At 39.7% G+C, this 27,086-nt stretch overlaps 1 protein-coding gene across 1 annotated transcript in view; it reads right to left on the minus strand.

The window, feature by feature from the left end:
• The window catches only part of THRB (thyroid hormone receptor, beta), a 312,929-nt gene that overhangs the window by 172,768 nt on the left and 113,075 nt on the right, over positions 1-27,086 (minus strand). Inside the window, exon 2 of the mRNA XM_012644577.1 lies at positions 25,300-25,371. The gene's annotated coding sequence lies outside the window, so the exon portion shown is untranslated. The remainder of the gene's footprint in view (positions 1-25,299; positions 25,372-27,086) is intronic.

Genomic DNA, 27,086 nt, shown 5'->3' on the forward strand with positions numbered 1-27,086 from the left:
ATTCTATTTTAGTTTGTTCATTAAAGAAACAATGACAAAAGCTTTTTGTGACCCACTAAGTTGATCTCACAATCCACTAACAGGGTACAACTGAAAGTTTGAAATATTGGATTGTTTTCTATCTGTTTTCCCCACCGCTTGCCTGCAGCCTACAAAAAAAAGAAAAGTAAGCTCAATGAGGTCAGAGAATATATACTATATTTGTCTCATTCACTGGTACACAGCTGACACTCAATATTTTTTGAATGAACCAATACATGAAAAAATAAACAAATTAATGAATAAAGTCTTACTAAATTTATCTTTCTTATTTTGGTATACTTATGCTTTTAAGTAAAAATAATTCTTTAAGTGGAGCATCATTTCCTTTTCTCATAAAATTATTTTTGAAATCTAATTTGACGTTCAGGGATCCATTAAGCATTTCACAGAAAATATTGACATCATGGAATTGTTTAGTGATGCAGAGAATTTGAAAATACACTTGAAGAATAGAACTTTGAACTGGATTTTTATAATTTGTAGGATGCATTATTGCTGCTTGAATAAATCGGAAAACTACACGCCCCAGTTCAGTGTTGTTTTAGGTGGAAAAGGGGTGAGTGAACAAACAAGTGGAAAAGGAAGCAAGAAAGAACACAGAGGGAAGGATTTCCTTGCACAGATATCTGGCTTTGCTCTCCCAAGCTGTTGAGTACGGGGGCAGGCACGTGGCCCTGCTAACCTGAATGGACACAATATATCACCTTGGGAGCTCTATGTCACTTTACTATTCTACCTGTAAAATGTTTTTTCATGTGCTTATTTAAGGTCTCTCTTTGTCCATCTGATACCCAATCATGCTACTTTGTTTAATCTTTGTGAACTAAGGAAAAAAGAATTCTGTTCAGAGTAACAACTTTTCATGTGATTGTTGTCTATCTTGTTGTCTATCTATAGGAATTTTCCATGATAGGAAACGATTTATCAATAACCTCTGCTTTCCAAAAATAAAATGATGTACTTTCATTTCCTTTCTTGAAAGGGAAGGGGAAATGGAAGAGAGAAGAGCCTTTCCTTTATTCAAAATCTTTCTTTACATATGTAACTACTTCTCCACAAACTTTAGTGCCCATTAATTTGCTCTGGAGCAGTGGTTCTCAAACTTTAGCATGCACCAGAATCACCTGGAGGGCTTCTTAAACAGATTGCTGGGACCCGCCCCTAGAGTTTCTTCCTCAGTAGGTCTGGGTTGAGGCCACAGACTTTGTGGTTCTAACAAGTTTTCAGGTGATGCTGATGCTCCTGATCTGAGAACCACATTTTGGGAACCCCTGCTCTAAAGCAATGATTCTCAACTGGGGGCAATTTTGTCTCCCCGTGGACATTTGGCAACGTCTGGAGACATGTTTGATTGTTACCATACGGTGGGAGGGGTTTTCTATGGGCATCTAGTGGGTAGAGGACAACGATGCTGTTAAATACTCTACAATGCACAGGACACCCCCCACAACAAAGAATTATCCGGTCCAAAATGTGTGCTGTTGAGAAGTCCTCCTCAAAAAGGAACTCTCTTTCTCACGGAAGCACATCATTTAACAAGAGTTTAAGTAACAGGTAAAACAAGAGCTACTCATTTCAGAAGCCGTCAGCTAAAGTGGCATGATGTTACAGACGCTAATTGGGAGTTGTCTCAAGCAGATATCTACGGTCATCTTTCTCTGTGTCTGTCTCTCTCACATTTACATGTCCATTAAGTTTATAAAACACCACACAGCCCAGACATTTACTCATCCAAAATGTAAATGTGTATGGCTGAACAGGGACGTGAAGCCAGTCGGGATGAGGAAACACCTTTATTCCCCAAGGGGCTGCAATCACCTCCTCCAAAGCAGATAAGATCTGGAGATACCTTGACTGTGGAAAATGTAAATACCAGGTACCACAGAACAATGAAGTTGGAAAGCCTTGCTATTACTGAGGAGACTCCATATTTCTTTATAATATTGTTTATTAACTGCAGAAGAACTTGCTTGGTATCTTAGCCAGGGCTTGAGCAAAATTAGGAGGGATCCAACGATTCTCTTAGATGCTCTCTTGTCTCCCCTCTCCATCTTTCATAGACTCTCCCCTCCATCTATTTTCAGAATTTTCAGGGCCCACGCCACAAACAAAACCTGCTCTTAGATGGAAAGGGATTTCATTTTCAGGTGTGACTTCTCCCTGTCTTCCTCCAAGCATCTTTTTACACCTGAGTCCCTATCTTAGCAAACAGTGGGAGGGGTCGCCCATGGTGGAAACTTAGGAGTCATCCTTATTGCTCTTTTCTCCCCACCCTCCAGCATCCAGTCCATCTCCAAGTCTTCTGGATTCCCCTTTTTAAATTTCTCTTCTGGACTCTCCATCCTTCCTACTTCTACATTAGTGCAGGCAACATTATTTCTTGCCTGGACTATAGAATAGCCTTTCAAATGGCCTGCCAACCTCTGGCCTTAGCTCTTGTTTGTACTGTATGCAGAGTGAGCTCTCTAGAACACATTAACAGATCATGTAATCCCACTGCTTCAAACGTCTTGGCTACTAATAGTCCCAAAGACCTTCTAATGGCTTATAAGGCCATTGCCTACTTCTTGTATCTTAGTCCTCTTCTCTTCACTGCCTCCATATCCCCCTTGTGCTGCTACCATCCTGAACTGTTCTGGGTTCCATGAATGTGCCATGTTCTCCCTTAATACTGTTCTTTTGCATGTGCTGTTTCCTCTGCTAAGAATACTTGAATATTTGCTCCTGTCTTCTGTCCTACTTCCCACTAGCCGAGTTCTCAGCTGAAATGGCACTTCCCTCGGGAAGCTTTCCTTCATCTCCCAAGTCAGAATTAGGTGCCCCACCCATGTGTTCTCATGGCACCTTATAAAACTCCTCATTGTAATTATCTTCTGTTGTAATTGTCTGGGTCCCCAGCAGTCTGAAAAGAATGAAGAAGGTAGAGTACTCATGTCTATTTTAATTTTTTTTTATCATCATAGTTCCCATACCTAGCACTGTATCTGGCACTGAATAAGTGTTGACTGTACTTCTTGGTTGGTGGGAATTTAATAAAATATATTATCCTAGGAAAGATTTGATGAAGCTGGCAGGGGAGATACATTTTGACATACCAAAAGATCCTTTCCAGTGGTCCTTGAAATCACATTGTGCTTTCTACATTTCCCACTTGTATTCCCTCATTTGTGTGGCAGAATCATTATAAAACCAAACTCTCTTGCTAATTTTGAGAACTGATCTCTGTCAACAGCCTTCAACAATTCTCACATTCTTTTTTCTCTATCATACATCTAACTAGATCAAAGAATCCAAGGAAGCCAGTGTGGCTGGGCCATGGTGAGCTAAGGGAAGACGAAGAGGGGTGAGATCAGTGAGGCTGGGCCACATCACACAGGGCCTGGTAGGCCATGCGGAGGAGCAAAGATGTTATTTTTAGTCCAATGGAAAACCTTTAAAGAGTTTAAATCACAGTGGTGACTTCATCACTCTGGCTGCTTGTGGAAAATGGGTTGGAGGATGATCTAAAAGTATAAAGAGAGAGACCAGTTAATAGACCACTGAAACATTTCAAAGGGATGGTGATGCCTTGACCCAGGATGACGGAAGTGGAGATGGTAGGAGTGTTGCAGACTCAAGATCTATTTTGGAGACAGAATATGTAAGAGTTGCTGAGAGTTTGGATTTGCTGGTGGGGGAAGGAGGAAGCAAGTATGATTTCTAAGTTTTTGGATTAAACACCTGGGTGAATGGTGCTGCCATTTACTGAGATGCGAAGACAGCAATGCGTAATTTTCAAGGCCCAGCTCAGCTCTCACTTCCTCCATGAAAGCTGTCATCAACTCCAACCTCCAACTTCTTTCTTTCCTTTCAGCTTGGGAGATCACTGGCTGCACCACTCATCTTTTCAGGAGTATGTACTGAACTCCCCAACCTGGCTCATGTTCCTTGACGGTGACGGACAACTTTCACATTGAGCAATGCCTTGAATATAATACAAATGTGCTCCATACAAATTTGCTGCTTGGAGACTTAAATGCAATTCGCATGCAGCAAATGTCCTGGGAGCTGCTATGAATATCCTGCCACCCACGGGACTAAATGTTCACATCCTCCAGTTCATATCTCAATTGAACATTTTTAAAAGCCCATTACCAAAAACCTTTAAAAAATATGTTTTTCTTTAGCATCTTAAAGACAGGCATTTAACTTTTATTATATACTCTATTATTATTTAGTATTATCCATTTTCACTTGATATGTAGTTACTTTTCTTTCCTATTATTAAGTATTACCTTAAAATGCAGCCTCATTTCCTCTTGTATTAAATAGAAATGGAGGATAAGTTTCTCCACATTGTAAACACTTTGAATTATTTCAAGTACATTTGCTTTTCTACAGTGTTCATTCACACTTTGGTTAGCATGCTTTTTAAAAAAAAGTTAAGATTTCATAATATCACCTTTCAATTCATTTTAAAAGTTTTTTAAAAATATAAACCTGATGTTTATTTAGAGTTAGATATTTATTGTAACTTCCCACACAAGGCTAGAATGCTGTCTGTAATATTCTTAACAATAAAAAAGGATCATAATTATGAAAAACTTATGCAAAGGCAGGAATTAGGTTTTCTTTGGTTGTTGTTGTTCCTTCTTTCAACTCATGACCTTTGAGAATTACTTAGAAAAGTTTATTTTTGTTCATAGTCTACTCCAGTACTGGGATAGCCATTTTATATACCATTTGTCATTTAATCATCCCAATCACCTTGCGATAGATTTTATCTCCATTTCATAGCTGAGTGAACAGATATTTGGCAGCATTAAATAATTTGTCTGAGGACACACAGCCAGAAGCAGCACCATCTGCATTCAAATCCAGGTCTTGGTTGATCTAAAGCTCAAGGTATTTCCTCTATAACTTGACTATTCATCTGGACTCCAGTGATGAGGGAATGGATCACCTTAGGAAAAATTCACTTTCATTGCAGCAATTACCAAACTATTTGAGAATTCTTCTTTAAATCAAGTGAAATCCTGAAATTTCCATTCACTCTCCGTCCCACCATCTAGAACAGGAGTTCTTGACATGGATTTCACAGGGTTCTATGAAATTTCTGATATTAGGTGTTAACTTTGCATTTATAATAAATGCATTTTCTAGGGAGCAGGTCTATGCTTTTTTCTTAATCATATTGTCCAAGGGGTTTGTCACCCCCCTTTTCCACAGGATAGAAGCCTTTTCCCTAGGGAAATTCAGGACACGTGTTCTCCTTGCTCAGTCCTTCCCATACTTGAAAAGAGCCAGAATCACTCCTGCAGTCTTTCCTGCTCCAGAGTGCACACTCCCAGTTCTTTCTACCTTTTTCTGTAACATGGAACATCCCCAAATGCTCAGAACCATTCTTTGGAACATATTCCAGTTATTCCCTGAAGTACAGCCATGGAGGGAACTAAATGTCCCTCAAAGTATGGCACTAGGAACGGACTACAATTTTCTAGTCAGATATTCATTCAATTTCTTATTTCAGAATAGGAAAGTAATTTATTTTCTTTTTACAAGTCTCCTTAAAAATGTTAAAGTTTACAAAACACAGCATTCTAATCTATATCCCTGTATTATCCTCCTTCCTCCCTGTCCACCAACAAAAAAGCTTGAAATCCAGGAGTTACAGTTTCTTTGCCTTTTAACTCCAATTCAGGGCACATGAGAATTACTGGACAAGTATGTTTGTGTAATCCCACCCTTAGGAAAAATACATAGAGTTTTAAGAAAAGTTGGCCATTGGAAGCCCATGCCCTGCCTGCGGACAGGTCTTGACTCACACATTAACTGCAACACAGTCGCCTTCAGCGTTCGCACAGAGAGCCCCAGACACTTACCCTGCTGTCCTCTGTGTTTTCAGGACCCGCTGACAGCTCCACATCCTCAGCATGAGCTTCTCCTACTCTACTTCCGAGTTGGATAGAGTGAAGACTTTCTAAGCAAATAAATTGCTTGGGACCCAAAGCCACTAGGTACTGCACTTTATGTGGCTGAGCTATCCCAATTATATGCTCTACAAGTGCGTCTCAGATGCCCGTGGTGACTGACGCTTGGCTGGCATCACAGCTGCACGGATTTTGCCACATAACACACTCGCCAGACAAACAGCTCCCTACTCCAGGCTGCTCTCTGTGGCTGGGGATTCCACACCATGCCTCCGGCCTGCTCCGAGAAGCCAGTATTGCAGCAGGAAGATGAGCAAAGCTTGTGGTAACCTAAACCCCTAGTGAAACGAGACTCCTGTAGCATCAGGAGGCTGCCCGGACAGCTAACACCTGACATGCTACCTTATCCACGTCTACAGGCCCTGTTACGATTGGAACTTAACTCCCCTCCCAACTCCAATTTACTTCCACCAGCCTGATAATAATAATTGCAGGGAGAAATTGTTCACGCCACTAATGATGCTGCTTATAACCGGCAAGGAGGGCAGTGGTAATTTGCCTTGAAATAAGGCTTTATGATTTCCACATATTTGAAGTTTCCATGGGTTTGAAGCCATCAAGATTCAGGTTTGACAATTGTGAGGATGAATTTCAAATGTCTGTGTTTTTTTGTTTGTTTATAAAAAAGCATTATTCTGAAAATGCCCCATGTAGCAGCACTTGTTTGCTGCTGGGGTGCCCGGCTATGAATTTAATATGCTTTATTGCACTATTCAGAGAACATGTTTCTGCTGGTGTGTAAGATCTGGGAGCTGCCTGCCTGCCAAGGCAATGCCCCCTAAACGAAGTCTTACATAAACCTGACAAAGTATCTTCAGATAGAAATAATCGCGACGGGCTCCTATAGAGTCATAAAAAAAAAAAAAAAAAAACTGTTGGTGAGCCATCAAAACAAAATCTGGCCAAGCAAATTCTTCAAAAAGCCTGAATCATTGGAGTAGCATGCCAGTAACATTTTTACCATAGGTTTTGTTTTTTTTTTAAGATACTGGCATATTTTCTTTTCTTTCCTCTTTCCATCATTTCCTTCCCTCTTTTTCTCCCCCCTTTTCTTCCTCCCTCCCTCTCTTCCTTTCTTCCTTCCTCTCAGCAGAACTTTTTCTCTCTCTCCTTCCTTCTTTCCCTCTTGCTCTCATGTCTGTCTCCTTGCCTTTCCTCCCCCACCACATGTTACAGCTCAGACGCTTATTTTATTGTCAACCCACCCAATACTCCTACATTCCAAATAGCCTGCACTGCAAATTTTCATCCTCTCTTGGATTACTGCAATGTTATCCAGCCTGCATCTTTCCAGAAGGTGGTTTATCATCTCTCTCCTCCACTTAAGAACCCTCCACAGCTTCCCAGTGGGTGCAAGATGAAGCCGTACTCCTCAGCCTCAAGTATAAGACCCCCAGTCCAGCCCCAAGCCCTATCTCCCACTCACTCTCCACAGCCTCCCTTCACATCTTCCACCCCCAAGCACACCTGACGCCTCCCAAATAAGCTTGGCCTCATCGCAACTTCAAGAACGCTTCTGCTCACTCCTTTCCATGAAAGGCTGAGTCTGCCTTTCAGGCCCAAGCCCTTCCCTAACTTCCTCAGGCAAAGTTAGTTACTTTCCCCCTCAGATTAACATTGCATCACAGATATTTATTCCTAGCTGTCTCCCCAAATAGGTTAAGCGTTCCTAGGGCAAAAGTGTTGCTGACTCACCCACCAGGCAGTTGCTCAATAAAGATTTGCTGAATGATCCATGTTTCTTTGGGTTTCTCCTGGATATGTTATAAGTGGTAAGAAGCAGCATAGTATAGTGTTTCCTAGTCTGAATGTGTGGGTTCAAATCCCCCATCTGTGACTTGAGCAAGTTACTTAATTTCTTGGTGCCTCAGTTTCCCCATCTGTGGAACTAATAATATTGTCCAACTCTAGCATGCTGTGAGAATTAAATGAGTTGCTTGCTATGTACAATGTAGTTAGAACACTGCCTGGGAAACAGAGAGAGATGCATGTTACATGAATGTTTCTTAAATAAAATGAAGGTAATTCTGATACCCCATGGCTGCCTCTGTTGTGCTTGGGGGAGGAGGTTCCAGACACTATCAAGACTGGCTTGATCTAGATGAGTAGATCCTTTATTAGGAATTTAAGTGTCTGCCTTATGCCTCCAATCAAAAGGACAGATGCTAACACCAAGAATAAAACTTCATTCCACAAGAAAACTAAAAGTGGGCTTATGCCACACTCAGGGTTATTGCATGGGCTAGTGTATTGGGTCTGGAAGGCATTAAAAAAACTAGTTAAGAAACTACAATTCTTAGACTATCCTATATGGAAAAGTACATATTGGTTCTAAACTGTTTAAAAGGAAATGTGTCTGTGTCCAGAAAAGGAGTTAGAAAGAAGTTTAACATCATGCAATTTAACCTCAAAAGATGAGCAGAGAAGTTAAAATTTAGTGTTCAGAGACAACAGCCAAGGGGACCTCTTGTTTCCTTTTGTTTAAAGGTAAAGCAAAAAGGAGATTTTCTGGGTTGAAATTCTGCAAAATATACTTTCACTCTTCGCAAGCAGCCCTGCACACGTGTCTCTTGCATGTGCCATCCTGCACGTGCCTGTGCTCCAGCTGTCCCGGCAATCCTGGGAAAACCCACACAGAGGCTCACTTGCACACCTTGGCTTGGCAGCTGCCTTGCCTGGGATGGCCTCCTTCATGTAACACACATTCTGGTATCCCTTTTTCTCCGAAGACTTTCCTTGCTCTCTCTAAGGGCCTTTGCTCTGGGCCTCAATGCCCTCCCCGCAGCATGCATACACATTTCTCAAAGCATTTATCATACTGCATGATGATTATACGTTCACATTCTCTCTCCCTCACTAGACTGTGAGACTTTCAAGAGAGAAAGGGACTGTACCTAGCTCCCCGTTGCTTCCTCAATGCCCACCAAGCTGCCTGGAACAAAGTAGGTGCTCAATAAATGTTCATTGGATGTTATCAAACAAGCAGGCTTCCTTGTGTCTATAGGGCAAACTCATTGCCAGGTGCCTGTGGTAGCAATGCTGGGTCTCACCTGTGCATTGTTTTCAGGGCCATACCCTGGGGATACCACACTTTGTCACATCTGACAAAGCTAGAATGATTATGTGATTAAGCATCACATCTTTCAGGAAGGAGAAGTAGTTAGGATTCCTTAAAAGGGTTAGTTACTGTTTCATATCCAGTAGCCTGAGCCAAGAATTTAAAAGCTTCTTCATGAACTTAAACAATTTTTATGACTTACTTATTTTAGGTGAAAATGCACAGAAATATGCACAGTAAAGCCACAATGGGATACCACTACACATCCTTCGGAATGACTAAAATTAAAAAAGACTGACATCATTAAGAATTGGAGAGACTATGGAGCAACTGGAACTCTTATATACTGTTGGGGACATTGTGAGTTTGTACAACTGCTTTGGAAAGCTGTTTGGAAGTTTCTAATAAAGTTAAACACACACCTACCCTATGGTCTAGCAAATCTACTCCTCGGTTTATATCCAAGAGAAATGCATATGTCTGCCAAAGACAGCCCCAAACTGGAAACAACCCAGTTTCCTGTTATTCAACAGGAGAACGAATAAATAAATTGTGGCATATCCATATAATCAATATTACTCAGCAATAAAACAGAATGAAATACCAATATATGCAACATGTATGAACTTTACCAATGTTACATTGAGCAAAACGTGTCAAATACAAAAGAGTACGTATTATGCAATATCATGTGTAAGAAGTTCAAGAACAGGTAAAAGAAGAACATCTTGCAGTATGAGCTTAAAAAACTCAACCAACTGTGTCACTGTAACGACCTAATAGCACCTCCCTGGAGATTCTCTTTTATTCCTACGTTCTTTCAGAGGAAGTCTTGGAGCAGCACTTCCAAAGCCATAGGCAGTGTGCCCCTAAGAGTGATATGAAAGATGAGGTTAGAAGGTAGGTCAATTTAAAAAGATTAATAGTAATTATATTTACAGTTATTTTTAGTTTTTGGCAAATGACACTTATTTTTCATTTACAAAAATGATATAAAATTTCCTTTTAAAATAATTTATGTAAATCCAAAAGGTCAACATTAAAAAAAGAGTGAGACTGGTGATGGAATTATGGCAGTTTGGGATGATTTCACCCAAGATGCAAGAGGGCCTCTAGGACTTCATAAATCCCTTGAAAACTTATGTAGCATTGTATGCTAATATGAATTTTTCCAGGAAGAAGGTCAACAGTTTTCATTAGGTTTCCTTAAAGAACCCTGGCTCCAAAATGGTAGGAAGAATTGTCCTGGAATCAGAGCTGTACTGCTTGACGTAGCAGCCACTAGCCACACGTGGCTATTGAGCACCCCATACATGGCTAGTTCAAGGTGGGATGTGCTGTAAGTGTGTAATACACACCAGATTTTGAAGGCTTACCATGAAAAAGAGAATGTAAACTATCTCATTAATAATTTTTATATTGGTTACTTATTGGAATAATATTTTATGTACTGAGTTATATAAAATGTAGTATTAAAATAAATTTCATCTGTTGTTTTTCTTTTTTAATGTAGTTACTAGAAAATGTAAAATTACATATTTGGCTTGAATTTGTGGCTTACATTATATATTTAGTGGACAGTACTAGTTATAGTATAGGGCCAAGAAAAATAAAATCTCAGAAGTCCTGGAGAAATTACAACTATCACTATATTTTAAAGCATATTTATAAAGTAAGAAATTAGAGCTGAATTTGGAGAAAAAACGAACTTTTATAAAATACTGATTTGGAGAGAAATGATGACGTAGGTATAAATTTCACTTTGTCCCCTTAATCACTTAGCCAGGAAAATAAGCCAGTACTGGAATCTTAAACCTTTTTATCCTTTCAAATTAAAACTATGGTTTCCATAGGTTCAATCAGAGGTAGAAAACAGTAATTTTTTTTAAGTTCCTAGGAAAAGTAGGTAAATGGGTTAAGTATCATTTTTTTTGTTGTTGTTGTTAATCTAATCTACATCTACCAAATAACAAGGAGTTTATTGTATTTGCCTTGGGCCAGGCCCAGCTCCCATCTCTGTTTTATGACCCCTCACACAAGGGTAATTAAAGTTTATAAAGTCTTTTAGAGGAACTGCTCAAACTCCTTGCTTTGCCTGGAGCTTTAGGAAGGCAACTTTCATCTCTGGGCTGCAGGTCCTGGGGCATCACAGTCTCTTTCCAGCTTTTCCTTTTTGAACTGAAAACCGATTGCTTCAGGGTATAGTTACCCAGATGCAAGGGAATATTGTTGTGATTTTTTTTCTTTTCCATTGTTGTTGTCAAGGTTATGGCTCATCTAGAACCTTCTACTGAAGGTTGTTTCTTGTTATAGAAGCTTGTATTTTCTGTGGCTGAACAAAATGTGGGGTATCTCTCACTTTCATTTTATTACATAGTCCTACATCTAATCTTTTACAGAAAAAAATCAAAGCCTTTAGCTCCATCTCCTCTCCTTAACATACTGTCACCTTTTGCAACACAAACATGTTCTGCATACTATTAAATGGTCAGTCCCAGGTTGGTACAGATACAAAACTCATGAGTGAAGCTGGCAATAAGTGCATTTTTCTCTTCAGCATTACATTCATGCCCACTTGTCTCCCATTCATTCTACTCCCTACTCTTCAGAACACTCGAGACATAGGCCTATGGTGTCCAGGGTTTCCATAAAATGAAGTCATTCAGATGAGCTTTAAGTGGCCCACAAATGAAGTCACCATCACATTTTCCTCAATGAGTTGATTTGTCCTAACAAACTCAGGCCCCAGGCAACCCCAGTTCCCAGGCACATTATTTTGGATCCTGTTCTCTCCTCACTTCCTGGGAGCAGCATTTCTACCCTTTAGAATGGCCACTGCTCCCTACGTCAAGCAGGACAGGAGCTGTTAATGGCTGTGTCCTGTTTTCAAATGGTATTCTTAATGCAGCAAGACAACAATCATACAATGCAACCAGCTACGTGGAGTGCGAGGGCATTGAGTATGGACTCGGGCTTCTCTAATTTTACTGTGCATGAAAACCATCTGGGGGTCTTGTCAAAATGCAGGTTCTGATTTACCAGACATGGAGTGGGCCCTGAGATTCTGCATTCCAAACAAGCTTCCTGGCGCTGCCAATGCTACTGGCCACACAAACCACACTTTGAATAGCAAAGAAGATCATCTCTAAGAAACCTTCCGTGCCCAGGATGCTATTAATATCATTCCATGCAACCAAAAACACCAATAGCTGGCAAAATAAGCAGGTGCAGATTCTCCCTAGGACCTCTGCTCAAAGACTCCAGAAGTCATAATACCAGTTGTAGAAATTTATCTAAATAGAAGAGTTTAGAAATTAAGTCTGGGAATCTATTCCCAAATCATTTTAGTATCTTGAAATAAAGCAATCAGTGAATCAAAGTTACTCTCTCCTAGTTCTTTCAAATGCATATCTAGCTATTTTGTTCCCAGAATATCTCTACAAATGGGCACCCTTTATACCCCAGCTGGGTCTAGAATAATGCTGGGTACAAAATGCATCTTAAGTTTATTCAGTAACTGGTTATATAAAGCTGCTATTTTGAATCCTTATGCAAAGAAAAATTTTGCTAAATAAATATTTACTACCCAATTTATCTGTTCTGTAAATACTAATGCTCCTATGTAAGGTTTGCTTAAAGTGGAACCTATCTCTTTCAAACCATATCTGATAAGTAGGTTAAAAATAATTTATATTCATGGCAAACACAAAATTTGCAGATTTTTCCATTATACTAGTTGTTTTTCAATTCCAAATATGTGTGCTGCCATGTTTTTGATGCTGATATTCAATTTCTTGGTGTAAGTAAATTCTAAAAGCGATGATAAAGTACACTAAGTGGAAGTCAAACTGAAGCCTATATATGATCTTTATTTATATGTGATTTTTCTACCTCTCTTGATTATAGGCAGATAGTTTTGTACCATATTGAGTGCTACGTGCATACTATGCGTCAAATACTGTGCCAGGTGCTGGCAGTTGGAGTGAGGGGTGAGAAGATGAATAATATTGGCCACTCTAGCCAGGCTCAACTGAGTGGTGGTGGTGGGGGGGGACACAGATACTTGATTATGTACTTACAACAAAATATGATTACAACAGAGGTGTCTATAAAATACAATGAAGAACAGGGGCAGGATTGAATCACTGCCTGAATAGTCACGTCAGCCTCTGTGTCCTACAGAAATGACCCTTATTCAGTCTAAACTTTTAGGGAAAAATATAAGTATGCATGCCTACGTAACCTTAGCAAGTTTTGGAATTTAATTTGCAGGAAAGGCAGAAGAAAGTGAATGGTCTTCCGTGGCAGACCACATGCTTGACATACCTGGCGTCATTTAATCCCAAAGATTAGAAATGTCAGGGCCATGGAGGTAGGATTTGAACCTACCTTTGTCTCACATCAAAGTCCAAGAGAGTCTTAAGAAATTCTCAACTCTTTATAGAATTGGTTTCTTTATTTTCAAGTAATTAAGTAATAATAGTAATAATAACAATCAGCAACAGCAGCTAATGCTTACACAGTTCTTTTACGTGGCAGGCGCTCACTGTTCTAAGCATTTTACATATATTAACTCATTTAATTTTCATAGCAACCCTATGAGATATGATCTCCATGTTATGGCTGACAAAACAGGCAAAGGCAAGTTAAATTATTTCTTCAGAGTCACACAGATAATATGTGGCAAAATTAGGAGTTAAATCTGGGAAATCTGGTCCTGGCACCACTTTGCTGTTCAAAGTGTGGTGTGTTGACCAGTGCCATGGGCATCACCCAGGAGCTTTGTTTGGAAGTTAGAGTCTCAGGTCCCACCCTGGACCTTGATACAGAATCAGCATTTTTAACAAGATTCTCTGGTGATTTGCATGAACATTAAAATTTAAGAAGCACCGTTCTAAACCACCATAATATGCTATGTCTGCCTCCCTCATCTTCCGCTTTGGCCCAAACCCCCATTCTGAAAGGTTTTTACAATCCTCTGAGCCACCTTGGACACACCCCTGGGGGCACCTGACCTGTCTCAGTTTCACCCCATCTTGACCTGAGTCAAAGGTAGGTCCTTTCTACAATGGATCTGCTGGCATCCCACATCTCAGCTTCTTTATTGAGGACCAGAGGGGTCATAGAGAGGTGTCACTTCACTGATTTTATAGCCTTCTGTCTTCTCTCTGGTGCTTTGTCTAGTACTATTCATTCATTCATTTATTTTCTTTCTCTTTCTTCTCTTTGGCGTAATGACCAAAACCTCCCCTTGTCTCCAGCAAAACAGTTCCATGCTTACCCAAAGCCCTTGGAGATTTGTCTTTCTACTTCCAAGCACATGGGTCAATGCATTATTTCCAAATAAACACAGTTCCCTTCCTTAGTTGCTAGTTGTTACTAGATGTAATTTGCCCATCTTGTTACAGTTACTTTGTTCTAATCTCTCTTTTATTGTGAAATATAAAACACATACAGAAAACTGCATACATGTTAATTTTTTACCTTCAACTTCTACTCTCTTTGAATTTTAATGGAGAAAACAGTTACTTTTCATTAACAACATATTAAATAAAAGTATGAGCGATTTAGTAAAGTGGTCATAATTTGTAGTCCAGTGATCCAAGATATAAATGAACCGAGGCCAACCTTCAACTAGAACACTAAAGTTCCATGTAAACTGTTGGTTGCTAAATGGGATATGCTGGACTGTGTCTTACTCCCAGCTGCCAAAAAATCAAGTAGGTCAATGCTCTTATAATAGCACATTCCAATGCTGTGTCTACCTTGCTGCAAAATACGTGTTATTTAATATTAAATGGGAAATGCAAAATATATACGATAGTATTCTGGAGTAAATGGGGACATCTAGATAAGATGAATGAAATGGATAATTTCAACAGGCTCATATTTAGTCAAGGTCTGTCTCTTCTGACTTTGGATTAAACTTTTGCTTCCTGCTTCTGGCTGTCTATCTTTCATCATTTTATAGACAATAATAAAAAGCAGTAGAAGAGAAAGAAGCCAACTACGTAGTCTAGCAGATGAATTTTTTATTTGTTAATCACTCTCAGAAAAGATTTGCTGTGAGGAAAAGGTGAGGCTTGTTACTAAATGGTGGTGTCTAGATTAAGTGAGATAAGGCCATTCATCCCTGCAGTTCACATTGATCACTAATGGTTGGCATGATGCCTGCCATATTGAGTGCTTCCTCTCAAAGGAAGAACAGCACTGGAAGAAAGTCACTGGTCCACTCTCTATTAATTGCAAATGGTTTTAAAAGAGCAAGGAGAACACTTGCTAAGTTTTTTGGTGTTTCTTTTTTTTGTTGCTGTTGTTTTTTGCGTGACTCATTCTTATATGCCACTGCTCTTGTCTTGTGATGATCAGTCTAAATATAATTATCCTTGCTAGATTTCCCTCATTGATTAATTTTAACTTTAAAGCTATGTTAATATGCTAAATGTTTGAAGTAAAAGTTAAAAATGTTCAGACATGTATTAAATCACAATACAGCAATAGTACAGAAATGAACCTACCAATTGCCTACAATGACAACAACATGCATACACACACAAAACCTGCTACGTGTTGGAAATAAGTTTTAAGACTCATAATCCTCCCTCTCTTTTTGTCCCCTTTTAAAAAGTCCAATTCTGCTTATTTTTCTAGGCTCAATGCAAATTCTAATCCCCTCAACAGAGGTTTCATAGATCACTGCAATCCGCCATCATCTTCTCCTCTTAATGTCTTGAATATGTAATATCTGTCCCATGCATTTGGAGTTGCCAAAAGCATAAATATTAGTAAATAATTAGAATTATTGTTTACCTATTTGTATATATGTATCGTGATTCCCCACTTAATTTTAAGTTTCTTAACGGAAGTATAATTGGCTGTAGTTTTCACACCTCCCATTGGCACAGCATGGTGTTTTGAATAGAGAAAAGTTTAGTAAATATTTATTTGACAACATGCTTTCCCAAAGGGAGCTGGTAACTGGCTGTTCCACATATTATTAACAAGAAGCACCATCCCAAATCAGCAATTGTTGGGCCTTGGTATGGTCTCCTAACATTTCAAGAAGAAACTGTCCAATCATTAATGTGGTCCTCTTAAATGGTTGCCATTGAAAGTGTTCATAAAAGAACTCAACACAACACAGGAATCAACAATTATGAAAAATTGTGTTTAAAAGAAAGCAGGTCATTAGGTCATTGTGAAAGAGATGAACATTTTTTGATGAACTATTTCGTTCACTTGAGTAAATGCTAAGGGGCCCACCTCTCATTCTCCCACTGCTAATGGAGGTATTGAGGAATAAAATATTTGAATTTTGTTTCTAATTCAACCAAAGACTTGCTGTAAGACTGTTGGCAAATCCTAATGGCAAGGGTTTAAAACATTCGTTAGTACACAGTGGAACAGACTAGACGGGTTCTAATCAAATCCTAATTGATACATTTAAATGAATTAAAACTGTAGGACAATAGATGAACACATAAAAGCAATCAATATTCACTTAACAGTTACATATCTACTATGTGCCAGGCATTATTTTAGGTGCTTGGGGTCTATCTATATATAAAACAGACAAAGATTCCTGTGCCCTTGCTATTAAGGGCTTATAGTTTAGTGACTACAGACTAACAACAGAATAAGTAAATTATAATGTATGTGAAAAGGTGAAAAGTGCTATGAGAAAAAGAAAGGTAGAGCAAAGAATGGAGATCAGGATTGCCGATGGTGGCCCTAGTTGGGTGGTTGGAATATTAAATATAGTGGTCAGGGTAGACCTCAGTGAGAGGATAAAATTCGAATCAGGACTTGCAACAGGCAAGGGAGTGAGCCTAGTAGGTTTCTTGGGGAATAGCTGAGAGTGCTCCAGGTAGAACAGGGAGGGAACAGCTATCTACTGATAGAGCAAAAACACATGAGAAATTGGAAAAACATATTTGAAATCCATGAGATGGGCAAAGAGATAATATCCTTAAATAGAGAAAAAAGGGTTTTTGAAAATTAGTTCGTAAAAAAATCAATATCCTATAGAAAATGGCACATGACATGAATGATCATGTATCCTTTGGATAAATGTCAACAAAAAAGTGAAAAATGTCCAACCTGACAAATAATCAGAAAAGTACACATTAAAGCAGCCTCACTATTGGGATATCCAGTTCGTGAAGACTGAATGATGTGGGTGAGGTCGTCGGGAGGCAGACACTCTTCCATGCTGCTAATGGAAGCTTAAAATGACACAAACTTTTGTACAATGATTTGACTATACTTATCAACAGCCTTTATTTTAGAAATATCTCTTATGGAAAAATCAGAAATTAAGAATTTACATATATTTGCTGCAGTATTATTTATAATACTATATAAGCACAAATGATTAATACCTAGATATTGTCCAAACTGAAGTCCCCAGCCCAGGATCTATCTGTGATCATTTGATAGTTCCACATGAATGTTCCATAAATAACCCAAACTCCAAATGTCCAAATTCAAACTCACCTTCTCCAGCCCCTATACCTGCCCTCAGATCTCCTCTTCTTGTCTTGCTTAGTTCAGTGAATGTCACCAACGTACACCCACTGCTTAAGACACATACCTAGGAGTCATCCTTGATGGCTTCTCTCTCACCTCCCGCATTCTGTGCACCCCTGTGCTTTGTCGTGTCTATTTCTGCAATATTTCTTGAATTTCACCCATCCTCTCCATTTACGTGGGCACAGCCTTAGCTCAGCCCTCCTCACTTTACACCTAGGCTAACTGACAGCTGCTTACCTGGCCTGCTGTGGCCAATCTCACCTCCAGCCCAGCTGTCACATCTTGCCACAGGATTCTTTCTAAAATAGAAAACTGGATCAAATCATTACTTTGTTTAAAATTATTAAATGGTTCCCTACTGTCATCATATTAAAATCCAAACACCTCAGACAGACTTTCATGACCTGACTCCTGATGGTCAGCACTCTTGTGCTGCCAGCCTGAATCTTAAACTCCATCTGTAACAATCTTCTTACAAATTACATATCTTGTTTCTGTGTCTTAGCGTATCTTCCTCTGCCTGCCCGCTCTACCCTTACTGTTCCGCAGATAACTTCTCTTCACCTTTGCAGATGCACCTGAGCTATCCCATCCTCCAGGGAGCTTTGCCTGACTTGGTGACCCCAATTCATATCTGGCTTTGGAGGTCCTGCTCATCTCTCAAAGAACATCATGCATATTTATACCACGGCATGTATCACACTGTTGTGCAAACATTGGTTTGTTTCTTTGGTTCCCAGGACTACCACCTGGCTGAGCTGTGATACTCCAGTGGGCACCATTCACATGGTGTCCACCTGCACCATTGTCTGGGGCAGTCCTGTGCCCTTTCCACCAGAGAGAGACCGTCTTTATACCCCCATGCAGAATACTTGGCCCGGTTCAAGTGCTGGAATGGACACATGTTCACATAGCACACATTTATTTAATGAATGAAAAACTGGAAAATCGACCAAACTCTAGTTTCCTCAATGAAAAATTCTCTTAGAGCAGTGGTTCTCAAAGTGTGGTCCAGGGAACAGCAGCATCAGCATCACCAGGAAACTTGTTAAAATGCAGACTCTTGCCCCACGCCCCCAGACCAACTGAATCAGAAACAGGAAACTGTTTTAACAAGCCTTCTGGATGATTCTAATGCATGCTTAACTTTGAGAAACACTATCTTAGACTGCTCAAAACTAAAAGCAAAAATTTCATTTCAAAGGCTCAAATCACTTTGCCTATAAGAAGGGCATTTACTTAATTAAAAAAATTTTAAACTATGAAACACTTCACACATTCAAAGGTATATAAAACAATATTACAGACACCCATGTATCCATCATTCAGGTTTTCAGTATTTGATTCATCTCTCTATAAGAAATAAAAAACATAAGAAAATACTACCGACCCATCTCCCTCTATCCTCTCTCTCCCTTCTCTCACTAAGCTAACCACTATTTCACAGTTGGTGTGTGTTTTTCCCAGGCATGTTTTTACACTTTTACTACGTAAGTGTGTAGGCATTTACTTTTTAATGAGAGACTTTGTCCAGGATGTTACAGCAGAAATCAGAACGCTTGCCCCAGCAAGCTGCATGGGAAGACAGCTGGAGCAGCAGGCAGCCAATGCCAACGAAACCTGCCTCTTTCCGACATTTGGTGGGATAAAAGAAGTCTCACATGAGCTTTACAAAATGCAGTCAAGAGGGGGTTAAAATCAGAAAACCAAGTTATACTTATTCAACTACAGCTGATTTTAAAAGCTAAAATAAAAAACACTTTTTGCCCTGAAGCTAAAGGTGTCAAACACACAGTACCAAGAAAGTTGTACTGACAGACTTGGTGGTTTTGGCCCAGCCCTGTGGATTATACACACAAGGGACGTGTGCGCACGCCTGTGTGACGTGTGCCGTGGACACGAGGAGTTGCGAAACAGCTATACCGGAGGCTCTAGCCCCTCCTGTCAACACCAACACGAACTTTGATTTCCTTGATTTTGTCATCTGAAAAATGGCAAGAAATTATCTACTGCCCTTTGGCTTAACAAAAGGGACATGATGATGACTTGGGGTTAAATTCTTTCTCATGTGGGATACCATAATGAGAGGTTTATGAAAATAGGATCACCAAACTCATGAGTGTACTCCTCCTAAAATTAAAAAGTGAAAGAAAAACGAAAGAAAAAGGAGAGAGAAGAAAAAAAGAAAGAAAGAAGAAAGAAGAGAAGAAGGAAGGAAGAAAGGAAAAAAGAGAGGAAAGTAGAAAGAAAAGAAAAAGAAAAAAGAGAACAAAAACTTATCAACTGGTTCCTCCCCCATCTTTACTTTCCCACTTTCTCTAGCTTTGCTGTTTATGATGACTTCCTAGTTGTCTTTACAGCTTCTCTTTCTCTCATTTCCTTTACAAGTCCATAATTTAGTCCCTTTTTCGTTATCCTTTCTTTTTGCATCTGATTCTTAGGGATATTAAAGTTTGAAAACCATTGTTACTGGTGGTTTGGAGCCCTAGGAAAGTTTGTTATTGTCTGTTGTATGTTGTTTCTGTTGTATATATGTAAGTGTATATGAATATGTACATACATATATAATGTGTTTATACGAACGCACATATGTGTGTATGTGTGTGTGTGTGTGTGTGTGTGTGTGTTTATTTAAACACAGCTTTGAATAGCAGCTAATTAATGAACATTCTTGGTCAACTCATTCTTCACAAATTCTATCACATACATCTATCTCCTGTCCCTGATGCCACCACACTAAAATTTGTCCCCACAAGCCAAGTCCTCAAAACTACCTTTCATTCCTTCCCTTTTATCCCTCATGCACTTGGCTACAAGATCAGTTTCTCTATGGCACCTGCTGACCATTCCTCTCCATAACTGAAGGGCCTCCAAGAGCTGCCTAATTGTGAGCAAGTCTGCTAGATGCCTCCACAATATTACTAATAACCAAGCCCCACTTTCATTCTGAGTGGCAAGGTACCCAGCTACATTTTCTAGCTTGCTTTGCAACTAGGAGATAGAAGATGAAATTGCAGGTAGAAGTTGTTGGCTGGGCCTTTTGGTAAGGCCTCCTAAAGAGGACAAACACAGCAGGTAAGGGTGCCTTTTACTTCCCCTCCTTCATCTTTCCTGTTGTCTGGAATTTACAGGTGAAGGCTTGAACCCTAGCAGTCATCTTGAACCAAGAGGAAACCTTGAGGATAGTCATATGCTAAGAATAGCAATGCAGAAAGATAGAAGGTACCGAGTTCTTGATGATTGTGGAACCACACTCCCTGCTCTGGAGAGAAAAACAAACCTTTGTGTGTTTGAGTTACTGTTATTTATGGTTTTCTGGGTTATTTATGGTTTTTCGGGCAGGCCCAAAATAGTAGTTAATTCTTATCACAAATTTAGCTATTTCACCAATTATGCCAATGTAATATGTTGATAAGTTTTGGTTTTGATCCATTGTTTCTCTTCCAAAGAACAGGGGCTTGCAGATAGATCTGAGCGAAAGCCCAGCCCTTCCCCTGTGACAAGGCATTGCTCCTAACCATTTTATCCCCACTGTCCTTGTCTGGAAACCAAGAATAAAAATAATATGCACATTAAAGTGTTTGCAATTTTTCTTGCAGCCTGCTTTTTAGTGGTTAATAGCGCAATAGCACCAATAGAGAAAACAGTTGGGGGGAAGAAAAGAAGATAAAACTCAAACCGGGATATTTTCTCACTTGTGAACAGCTCTGACAAGCAGTTTGGTGGTTGAAAAGTTTCAGGTTGCTGCTCAAAAAATGGTCAATGGGAAGAAAACGTCAATAGATTGGACTTCAATTATGGACATTGTATTCTCCTTTCCATTCTCATGAATAATTGAAATCTGACTATACACGTGTTGCATTATCCACTTGACCAAGGAAGGAAGAAGGAAAGAAAGAAAAAGCAAGCAAGCAAAGAAAGAAGCTTCAAGAATGTTGGCTCCACGAAGATCACTTGCCCAAAGTCACTGGAATGGAGAAGACATACAATTTATGTCTTGGTATTTTCCATTTGGTTAAGTTGACTCTTAATGACTCGAAATGGTCCTTTCAAATGGAATTTCAGAAAAGCAAATTCTTCTCAAACTCTTACATTGGGTAATTCCATTTCTGCTCTCATGCACATTAAACTAAACTGGTTGGAGAAAAAAATCTCTTGCTAAATTAAATTTGGTTTGATTAGGAAATTTGTGTGCATTTGCACGCAAAGCACAGTTTGTGTGGGTTAAAAAATGTCCTGGTTATTTAAAATGTTCTTTTTTACAGATGATTCAGTTTTACCACAGCTTCATTAGGGAACTAAATTTGTGTTAATGTGGATCCATGTTGTGAGTGAAATAGGCTTTGGCCCTTTGTTGGGAAATCACTCAAGTGAGCTAGTTTGTCTTTTCTGAAGAAAGATAATACACCCTCAAAGGCTGGAACATGTGAGCATCTTCAAATCCTTCCTTCTTGGGCTCTACATGACCCTTTCTTGCCATTTCCCAACACTGTCAGCATTTCCTTTTCAAAAATATTTTTCTTGCTCTTCCTGCCCCATCTTTTCATCAGGCTCTAAAAGGCAGAGTTGGTCCCAGGGTTGAATCTGCCCTGGTCTATGTCCTTAGCTGGAATTCAACCACAATAATTACCTTCCACTTTATGGCCTGACACGCACAAATAGAAACATTTGAATAATGTTTCAAAGTATCTCAGGGTGAGGAAAGTGCTTTTTAGAGGCTCAAAATGCCCTACTGCAAGATACAGATACAAGGCCAGTCATTTGATGGTAGTTGATATCTGCTGAAAGGAGAAAGACTGAGTCCACAAGTAGCCTGTTTTACAGGTATCACCAGCAGCCTGTCTTTCATCCCCATTCATCAGAAGTTCCACTATGCTAAGACATGTGAGAAAGAATCTTACGTTTTATAGGTCATTAAAAAAGCATGCAGATGAGTAGGAGTAAAGGATTAAAAAATTATGAAGAATTTGATGGGTATTATTAATAGTGTATATCAAACTAATGCATGACAAAAAGGAGGTTTGTATCTGTGAAACAGAGATTATTGAACAAGATGCAATCCCAACTTAAAGAATGGCATCTTCTGGGACCTCTGTAGGAAGGGGTCTCGCTATGGCATCTCGTTTCTCTAGGCAATGATCACAGTACGGTATTGGGTGGAAAACCAACAGCGATCACTTACATGCTCAGCACTTCCAGAGGGCCCCGGGCTTATTTTGATCTTTCTTATTTACAATATCCTTGATTGTATCAAAATTCTGGAAAGCAGCTCGAGAGGGACCTTTCTTATGGGGAAGGGGTTGTTGAAGCCAAGACTATCCAGAACTCTTAGAATGAGTCCAGATCAGTGTGACCCTGCAGAACAGTGCTGACCTGGACCATGTCTTTCTGCACAAGCTTAGGAGGTAAAAGCCCAGCGTGGTTAAGGAGCAAAATTCCATGTCATTTGGCTGATTAAGAAAATAATATACACCAGAATGAGTATATAATAGGCGGAATGTCTATCACATGTTTTTCACTTGTAGAATGCTTTATATACATGAAATCTGACAGAGAAGCCCAATATCTAAGCAGATAAATGTCAAGCGGTATCTTGCGAGAGTGACCCGAATTGTTCCTGCACATCAGCGTTCCTCCCAACAGAGGCCTTTAAGGGGCTTCCCAAAGCCCCTAAAAGCTCAGAAAAGCGCCTCTGGAAAAGGATGCCTCTCTAAGGCTCCTGGCACTCTCTCTGCTACACAGTGGGAGGGCAAGATCCTTGGCCTCCACGGTCAGTAGAATCAAGTGTACTCAGGATTTCTACTCCCAGAACTCCCATGTAGCACACCTTAGCCACATTACAGGCTGGAAGATTCCAAAGGGTATTCAGTGGTTCCATTGTCTGGAATTCTCTGGCAATTTTTTTTTCCTAGTTTTGATGATTCTTGAACAAAGAAAGAATTGGAAGAAAAGCAGGGTCTCTGATCTTCAGAAACTTTGCATAATGACCTTAGACCTCACTCAATAAATAGCCCTCATAACTTTAAGGAAGTTGATCACATTCAAACATCTGGCTACAGGAATTTCATTCACTACATGCCTAATTTATTTTTTGCTTTATCTCTTCTCTCTTTTTAAAAATTTTTAATGGAAGTATAATTTACTAGAGTAAAATGCACAGATGAGTTTTGGAAAATGCATGTAGCCCACACTTCTAGAAAGATATACAATGTTTCCATCATTCCAGAAAATTCCCTCATGCTCCTTGCTAGTCAGCCCCCTCTTCTCCCTGAGGTAATTACTATTTTGATTCCTATCACCACAGATTAGTTATGCCTTTTATAGAACTATATAAAAATGAATGAATACAGTGTGCACTCTTTTGTGTCTAATGCCTCAGGTTTTGAGCATCTATAGACATCTACTTTTAGTTTCCTTATCTGTAAATCGAGGGGCTGTCCTGCAAGAATACTGTGCAAGTATTCGGAGGTGCCCTAGGTTTCCTGATGGGAGCAGAGGACCTCTGAGGTCACTTTGATTGGAGGGGACGTGAAGAAGAGGCTGGGGAGTGGGGCTTGCAGGACCCTTCTCAAATTCAAGCAGGACAGCTATCCTTTTCCCTGCTTTACACATTGCAGTCCACTGTAAAATTTCATTTGGGAAAGGGGTGAATTATTTGTAAAACAAAACAAAAACAAAAGCAAAGAAAAGCGAGAGAGAGAGAGAGAGAGAGAGAGAGAGAGAAAGAGAACCATAGGCCTCAAAGATTCCTAGTGATCCTTTTCCTTGAATGTTCTATAAATTACAAATAGTGTTTTCTGATATGAGAGCTGTGACTGGTCCCCTCAAGGGAGGGCTGGGAGACAGAGGCAGCCAGACTGGGGGCCCCGAGGGAGGGCCTGGGCACAGAGCGCTGTAACCCTAGTACTGGTTACAATCAGATAGCACCACTCCAACCCAGGCGCCTAGACAATAGGCCAGAGGCCATGGGCAAGGGGAGGCACAAAGACAGCATTCAAAGACCCAACTCCTGCAGCCAGTGAGCATTTCTATAGACTCCCCAGACCCTGGCCAAGCCTGAATGTCTCCTTATCGCCAGAAAGCCATTTTTTCATGGGTAGTTTTTAAACTGCTAAAAATAATAAACACAGAAAGGAAAGCACTGACACAACCTTAAATGCAGAGGCAAACTGAATCTGTGTTGTTATAATAATGTACACAAACTGGATTCCAAATTATAAGCCAATGATCCAAACAGGCTGCTTGATATTACCAAACACGCAGGGACCAAAAGGAGAGTTCAGAAGACTTGTCAGTAAAGAAAGTGGATCTTTACTGCACAGGTGCTTGTACCCTATCTGACTTGCTCTAACCAATGAGTTACCTAATTCTTATGCCTTTTTTCTTTTAGCTCTCAAGGAAAAGACACATGGGATAAGACTGTTGGATCTTCATTGAGCACAACAAGTGAAAAATGGGCTCCTTTTTCTCACTGTCTTAGCAGCCTTCTTTCCCCGAGTGCATTTGTAGCATTCCTTTTCTCTGTTATGATTTTTCAGCCCATTTAATGTTTTCTATTTCTTCTGAACAAAGTTCAAAACTATGTTAAATAACAACAGCAGCAACCCCACAAATTAGAAGATAATTCCCATAATGCTTAAAAATGACAATGAATAGCAAAGTGACAAGTCTGCAAATAAGTCAAGCCCAACATCTGACCTTCTTATTCATTAACTCATGTGTGGAACTTGGCACCCATGCAGGACGGCCAACCGGAGGGAAATTGCAGATCTGGAAAAAAGGAAACACAAGAAGATAAATATAAGTTGTTTTTGTTTTAAAGTTCCCCAACATTTGATTAAACTGCAACTGCTCGTATTTCTATGTTTAAACAGGGTCTGGTTTCAGAACTGTCTCTGATTTTGAATAAATGCAAATAGACTTAGATAAAATCTCATTCTAAAGGGGAGATGGTTTCAGAGAATGGGATTTTAACACAAGGACTGTAATAACACATTATAGGCATGGGACAACTTTTGTGAATGCCAAAGACCTACTTTTCTGTAGAGTTTCAGGGACAAGACCCAAGAGCTTTGGATTACCAGCCTGGAAAGATGACTACAAGGCCAACGTGGATCTCAAAACGTTTAGATATCTTGTGCTAAAGAGAGTCCAGATTCGTCTAAGAGGATGGTTCCCAGAATAGGTCTTAGCATATAAAAGCTGCAGTTGAGCCATATGAAACCCGTGGTGGAACAGCATGTTTTCATTGGGCGATGCACCCGAGCATGAAGCTATGGAGCTGTCTAGATTGTGTTAAGTGCGATCACATCCGGAACACTTCCCACAGGTACGAACCAGATGAGAGGCAGCCAAACAGACCATGGCATCTGCTCAATCAGCAGAGGATGTCTCCAAGTGTCTGTCTACACGGCAAGTGAAAAGCTGCTTGTCAACTAACTGTGGTCCCACAACTTTTGTTGTTGTTGTTGTGGGGAACTTAGATATTATAGAAAATTGGAGGTTAGTAGAACAAACATCTGGGTTCCCACTACCCTGAATGGACCATTCTTAGCATTTTGTCATATCTGCTCTTTTCATTAAAAAAATTGAGCATAGCTATAATCACCTCGACAGCCCCATGCCAAGCCCAGACCATGAACTGGTTTATATCTTTCCAGACATAATGTTCATTTTACATTCGCATACATCAATGTGCATCCAGGGCAATGAACCATGTTTGTGTGTTTTTAATTTACCTATATGCTATTAATCTCTGCATATGTATCACTCATTCTACCTTTTTGGCCCAACCTTATATATGCAAGCTCTAACCACACTGATCTATAATAGCTCATTCCCTTTAACTGCTGCATTGAGTAAATATACATTCAGTCATTGGCTTTTTACCCAACACCCAACGTTTATGGCACCATAAAAGCACTTGTTATATCATTAAAGTGACTGTTGGTTCTGTGTGGGTGTGTATGTGAAATCTTCTCTGCTGTTCCACTCTGAGCTTCGGAAGATGCTGCCTTGTCTTGTTTTGACAGTGGCTCTTCCACTCTATGACTCCATGCAGAGTGGATACTCCATATGTTGAAAGGCAAGACATATTTATTAAAATGGACTTGCTTATTATTAATTTTTCTCCTTTTTTAAACATCGAGGAAGACTATGGCATTGCATCTGTCTCTTTTTTTCAAGATCTTTCTCCATTGTTTTTGTTAATAAACCTTCAAATCCAATACCTTGAACTTCATCTCACTGTTGGCTAGACAATCAGAAACTCTGATAGTATGCGGCTGAAGACCAAGACACTTAAGAAGCATGTTCTAAAAGCATTCTCAAAGACTAAATTAACAAAGCCAGGGAAAAGCTTGTGTTTGTAGCTGTTGTTACGGCTTTATGGCAATTATGTATAAATATACACCATTACCCCTGACATTAATATCTAAAACCAAACAGTGTCTTTTGTTAAAAAACAATACTGGAGTTTTTTTTTT

Source organism: Propithecus coquereli, unplaced genomic scaffold (genome assembly GCF_000956105.1).
Source record: "Propithecus coquereli isolate 6110/MARCELLA unplaced genomic scaffold, Pcoq_1.0 Scaffold214, whole genome shotgun sequence".
In the NCBI taxonomy this organism is placed as follows: Eukaryota; Metazoa; Chordata; class Mammalia; order Primates; family Indriidae; genus Propithecus; species Propithecus coquereli.